Consider the following 6,782-nt stretch of genomic DNA (forward strand, 5'->3'; position numbering starts at 1 on the left):
ATTTAGTTCTGACCACAACATTAATGGTGTGTCGCGGGAAACAGTTTGAGGACATTATATTTGTTTCTGATCGATTCCTTTATATTTAGTTCTGACCACAACATTAATGGTGTGTCGCGGGAAACAGTTTGAGGACATTATATTTGTTTCTGATCGATTCCTTTATATTTAGTTCTGACCACAACATTAATGGTGTGTCGCGGGAAACAGTTTGAGGACATTATATTTGTTTCTGATCGATTCCTTTATATTTAGTTCTGACCACAACATTAATGGTGTATCGCGGGAATCGGTTTAGGGACATTATATTTGTTTCTGATCGATTCCTTTATATTTAGTTCTGACCACAACATTAATGATATCATAAAAAAATCTTCAATCTAGTTTTAATAAAATAGATAAATAGCATATTGAAAATAGTAATTTATTTTAATAGAAAAAAAAATGGCCCGGCATGGCCAGGTAGTTAAGGCACTCGACTCGCAATCTGAGGGTCACACCAAACATGCTCGCCCTTTCAGCCGTGGGGGTGTTATAATGTGACAGTCAATCCCATTATTCGTTGGTAAAAGAGTAGCCCAAGAGTTGGCGGTGGGTGGTGATGACTAGCTGCCTTCCCTCTAGTCTTTCACTGCTAAATCAGGGACGGCTAGCGCAGATAGCCCTCGTGTAGCTTTGCGCGAAATTCAAAAACAAACAAGCAAAAAAAAAATATTTGGGGACATTATATTTGTTTCAGAGAATTTAATGGACGTATAAAGAACCACAAAAATTTGCAACAATGCTCTATATTTGATTTTCATTCTAATTCTTGTTTTGTTTGTAACTGTGAACAATAGAATTCTCGAGTAGAACAAAATGTTTATATTTAATGTTTGATGAAAAGTTTCTTCGGAAAAGTTACATATTACTCATATGTCGTCTATTGAGTTATTGTGCAACTGTGATTTATACTGTATAATTAACTATTTAGTTCCAATTACAGACAGTTGTTAAAATGGTTCATCGCATACTTGGTGAATCAATAATCACATAAGGCTTAGCTGTAAATGTGTATGCGTATAAAATTTTCAAAAATTATTTTTCACATTCAGTACAAAATGGCAAAGTCATATTTGTCTGCACATCAAGATAATAGAATTGGTCAGCGAAATAAACATAAATTATTTGAATTTATTGGATCAGCTAAATAAAGGTAAATTCTTTGAAATTATGGAACAGCTCAATAAATCTAAATTCTTTGAAATTATGGATCAGCTAAATAAAGGTAAATTCTTTGAAATTATGGAACAGCTCAATAAATCTAAATTCTTTGAAATTATGGAACAGCTCAATAAACTTAAATTCTTTGAAATTATTGAACAGCTCAATAAACGTAAATTCTTTGAACTTATGGATCAGCTCAATAAACGTAAATTCTTTGAACTTATGGAACAGCTCAATAACGTAAATTCATATATATATATTTAACTTCCTTTATATATATAGTTTTTACTTCGTAGGTAAACACGTGGTGGTATTTCATCTATAGAGTGTATTGCAGTAATCGTTGACATGAATTACTTAGACCCTGATTTAAAAAATTAATCAGAATCTTAACCTTAAACTCATAATAACAACAAAGAAGGTAAAATCAAAACTCGTTAATTATAGAAAGCTGTTATAGTTTCCCTAATTTTTAGTATAACACTTTATAGTTCATCAAAAACTTTTGTTTCAACTTTCGAACATAACGATACGAAACTGGAGAAAACCACTTAATAAGACGCAACAGATCACACACTCGAAACCGTAGCTTAAGTAATTATAAAACCGGAAATTATATCGCTTTGTTAAATGTAGTAGTTTTTTTCAAAACCGAGCTAAAGGAAACTTTTGTTTTAATCTCCTGTGAGTCTTTCGTTACACCGGGAATGACTAGAAAACGTAAATCGATTAAATTGACGGTCTTTTCTTCTCGTATCTCACATCTTGAGAATAACCTTAAGAAAAGTTTGAGCTCCAGTAAGTTTGTATGCTTAATCGTGCTAGATTATGAACGAGATGTTGGAAAATGTTTATGTATCGCACTGAAACATTTGGAGTTTCACAGTTTGTGCAGACAAACAAAATGGGCCGATGTAACTGAAAGCGTAACGAAGTCTAATGTTGTGTTCTATAGAATATAAGAAGAACAAAGTGTTGGTTTTTTCTAAACACTTAGAATATAATGGCATAAATATTGTACGTAGACGATCGAGTCAGTGTATCCATGATGAGTGACATGTTATACAATGGGCGGCGAATATCTTGAAGAAAAAAAAAGAATTAAAAACATTTATGTTCCAATGACGTTTCGGAAGTATTTCGTCTTCCTCCTTCAAGCAGTCGCCACCTATTGTATCACGTAGAACTCTTGAATTGTAGATTACAATAACATTCACCACCTGAAACTTTTCATAAAAAACAGTTTAAATTTTAAGCCCATTAGATAGGACATTTAATTCAAACTTACCTGTTAACACTTGTTACCAACACCATAAGTAAAGTATTTGATTGAAACTTATATATTAACAATTGCTACTAATACAATAAACAGAGCGCTAAATTGAAACTTATATGTTAACAATTGCTACCAGTACAATAAACAGAGCGTTTAACTGAAATTTATCTGTTAACACACGTTACAAGCACAATGAATAACGTGTTTAATCTAAAGTCGTCTGTTAACACTTGCTACCAACGCAATAAATAGCGCGTTTAATTTAAATTTATCTGTTAACGCTCGTTACAAGCACAATAAATTACACGTTTAATCTAAAGTCGTCTGTTAACAGTTGTTACCCACACAATAAATAGCGCGTTTAATTGAAATTTATCGGTTAACGCTCGTTACAAGCACAATAAATTACGTGTTTAATCTAAAGTCGTCTGTTAACACTTGTTACCAACACAATAAATAGTGCATTTATCAGTTAACACTTGCTGTTCGATGATATCTATATTTGAGAATTATTTGTGACAATTTTAGCTCTCGTCAACCAACTGTTTTAAGGCTTAAGTGAAATTCTTTTTTCAATATTTGCCTTGCACAGAAGTAGTTAAGATTTCATTTGAAATATTAACTTTATTTTTTATGAGTAAGACATCTAGAATTTCAAATATACACAAACTTGGCCTAGAACCAAAGAAAATGATCAAAGATAATGTCTCTTATGTTCGATCGTGAGAAGTGAGTTATAACAGTTATGTTATAAGGTTGGTCTCAGATAATTATGCAATTTTTATAATCCGTATAGTATTCGAAAAATAAACTAAATTATTGCCCTGGTGTGGCTCAGCGACAAGTCTGTAGGCTTGCGACGCTAAAAATTGGGTTTCGATACCAGTGATGGGAAGAGTACAAACTGCTCATTGTGGAGCTACGAACAACAAAAACTAAGTTATTCTTCTAGTTTTACTGGTGATCTTTAATAGTTTTAAGTTTTAGTTGGTAAAATAATTAAAATATATATTTGTAATTTGTGTAAAGTTTGAGTTTGTAAGGAATTAGTACAAGTCTTAGTGGTGGGCTGAAACATACTAAACATACATAAACATATAAGATGGGTGGTCCCATGTTAACCAAAATAATTAATTGCAAATCAAGGAGCTTATACTAACGCTTATATCAATAAAAACTCATAGAATCATGCATTGCAAGTTTTTTATGTTTTTTTTTACAGAAGATAACTAACTATATTAATCAAACAGGATGTTTCATAATTCACTCGAATCATGCATTGCAAGTTTTTAGTTTTTTTACAGAAGATAACTATATTAATCAAACAGGATGTTTCATAATTCACTCGAATCATGCATTGCAAGTTTTTATTTTTTTTACAGAAGATAACTATATTAATCAGACAGGATGTTTCATAATTCACTCATTTCCATTAAAATAATAGTATTTTTTTTATATAATTGGGGCACGATTTGCTATATGTTAGAGCTATAGAATTCTGGACTGGCGAGCTGGGTTAGAATTCGTGCGATACCACTAAACTTTCTACGCACTTTAAGCTGTGAGTGCGTTATAAGAGTAATGGCCAATCCCTTCGCGTGGATCGGTAATCCAAAGTGATGGACGGCAGCAGATAGACATAGTAGTTTTTTTTATTATTGTTAATCCTTCAAAGAAAAACCTAATTTATTTAAAATCCAATAGATTTTTTTTCATTTTAAAGAAGTGTAAACATGATAATAAAGTACTCATTTTTCTAAAGTTTTTCTTCTTTAAAAAAAAAAAAAGTTGTTACACAATGTAAAATATTAAATGAGATAAAAAGAATTTCTTTAAATGGCACTACCTGATTATAGGATGTAGCGTTAGGTTTTTAAAGTACTTAAGTTTAGAAACCAGAGAACCTGTAATTCTATATAACAGAATATATTAATATTCTATATAAACAGAGATATTGTTAAAACGCATGTTTAATACTTCCTAATCTTTCCATTGGGAGATCTATATAATAATTCTTTTCTGCATAAGGAAAACTGTACAAACTTATAAAAATTATCTACGAACAAACAAAACAAAAAACACCCAACTTCTCCAAGTTAACAAACTAAATAAAAAATATATTAGATTTTCAGGTAGTCCCATCTGTTATTATTTTACTTAATTCGTACTTAATTCGTAAACCTAATTTACATATGCTTTTATACGTAGATGTTAGGCCTTGAAACTTGCTTCATAAATAGCTCCATATTTGAAACCACGTCGTTTGACTGAGCTGGGGAACTCAATTTATTCGTTCTCTCAACCGAATATATATATATATGATATATTGGTTTTCTAGAAAATTACGTGAATTTAATTGTTTCCCATACAAAGTTAATAGAAGCAGTTCGAACTGAATTGATGAATTATGTATTAGAGAAAGTTCGTTGACTAACTGAAACACTTCTTGCATTTTAGAATAATCGATAAAACAGAAAAAAGTAATGTTTTAGAATCCTTACCTTTTTTATTTCTGAGAGCCTCAATTTCGGAAGACAATTATCTATTTTTTTTTTGCAATGCGTGCTTAATAGTATAACCCCCAAATAGCTTTTTAATTTCATTATAATAATTAGTTTTTTAATGAATTCCGCGTCTTTCATCAAACTCTTTTATTACTTATTTAAAATGCAATACTCACGTGCAAACTTAACGACTCTTCAGCTCCTGTGTTGAAACTGGAAGATTATTCCTTGAATAGAATTATTTTAATTAAGTTTTTAAGACCGTGCAGTAGTAGGTCTTGTGCTTCGTTCTTAGAAATTTAGAACACGAACACATCAAAAGAATAACCTCGGGAATACCGTAGTTGGATATAAGACGTTTCTCGGTCAAGTTTGATCTCTTGTTAATACGACATAAAAAAAAAAAAATAGAACACCTAACGCATTATTTACACATGTTTTGATTACTGTTAACACTACCCGATAAATGGTACGAATAGTTTAAGAATATGTAACATCTTGTTAACACGCCATCAAACAAACACAACGCTTAACGCGTTATTTACACGTGGTTCGATTATCTATTGATTACTTGTTTTAAATGTTATGTTAACAAAAGTATTCTTTAAACGTGACTATACATTACGCGTATTTATTATTATTACAGTCACAAATATTACAATTCATCTCATTACTCCCGTCAAGCTATATCAGTAACTTTATCGTATAAATTAATATAAAGCTGCTAAGTCATTGTGCAACAAATAACGTTAAATAAAGTTATAAAATATCACAAAGCAATGCACTGTTAGAAACGTTGTAATAGAACCATTTACTAAGATCTCACACATACATATATATATATTGAATCATGGGCATATGTACTTACAAAAGCTTAAGTCTATAAAACATATGTTATGTAAATTATATTTCATTTCCTTTTGTATTTAATGATTAACATTTAATTTGATTTTTAATATCACTAATTTTAATCAATTCTAAGCTAGTATAAGAAATTAATTTCAGAATAAAAGGTATTTTATATCTTCTAAAAGTTTTCTTTAATTATTCATAAAAATTGGTTATTTATATATTAAATTTTTATGTTTCATTATTTTTATTATGATCAACCCTGATTTTAAATTAATTACTAAAATAATGTATTATTATAATATCATAGGTATACAATTTCTTGATTGGTAAAAAGTAATAAGAAATTCAAATAATTTACGTTTATTGAGCTGTTCCATAATTTCAAAGAATTTACGTTTATTGAGCTGTTCCATAATTTCAAAGAATTTACGTTTATTGAGCTGTTCCATAATTTCAAAATATATATATATATATTTGAGACTGCTCGATAAGATGCAACAAGTGATGAAAAGGAGATAAGCTGGCTTACTTCGACTTTAGATTAACGTTTATCTTCTCTCGATGTTAAAGTAAACAGATTCGACAGAAATATTACTCTCTCAGAGAAATGGCCAAGCTATGGGTGTATTATAAGTGTGGCAATTAATACCTCAGCCTGAATCGTAGGATGCTGCTGACTGGATGCCTTCTATCTGGTCAATAGTTAAATATTAGGGACTGAGGTAGATGACTTTAGTAGCTTTGCTGTGATAGGAAGTATCTCTTCCAGATGTACTTACTGATGAAATCAAATTCGATGACGAGGAACCCACTTTGAGACTAATAATGGCTGGAGACGGCTTAAATTGGTAATGAAGAAAAACTTTAATATAAGTTTAACATGACAGCAAAAGTAAAACGCTTCGACAAGGTTTTTTCATCATCAGGGTCATTTTTTTCCATGT

Source organism: Limulus polyphemus, unplaced genomic scaffold, assembly GCF_000517525.1.
Source record: "Limulus polyphemus unplaced genomic scaffold, Limulus_polyphemus-2.1.2 Scaffold2282, whole genome shotgun sequence".
Lineage (NCBI taxonomy): Eukaryota > Metazoa > Arthropoda > Merostomata > Xiphosura > Limulidae > Limulus > Limulus polyphemus.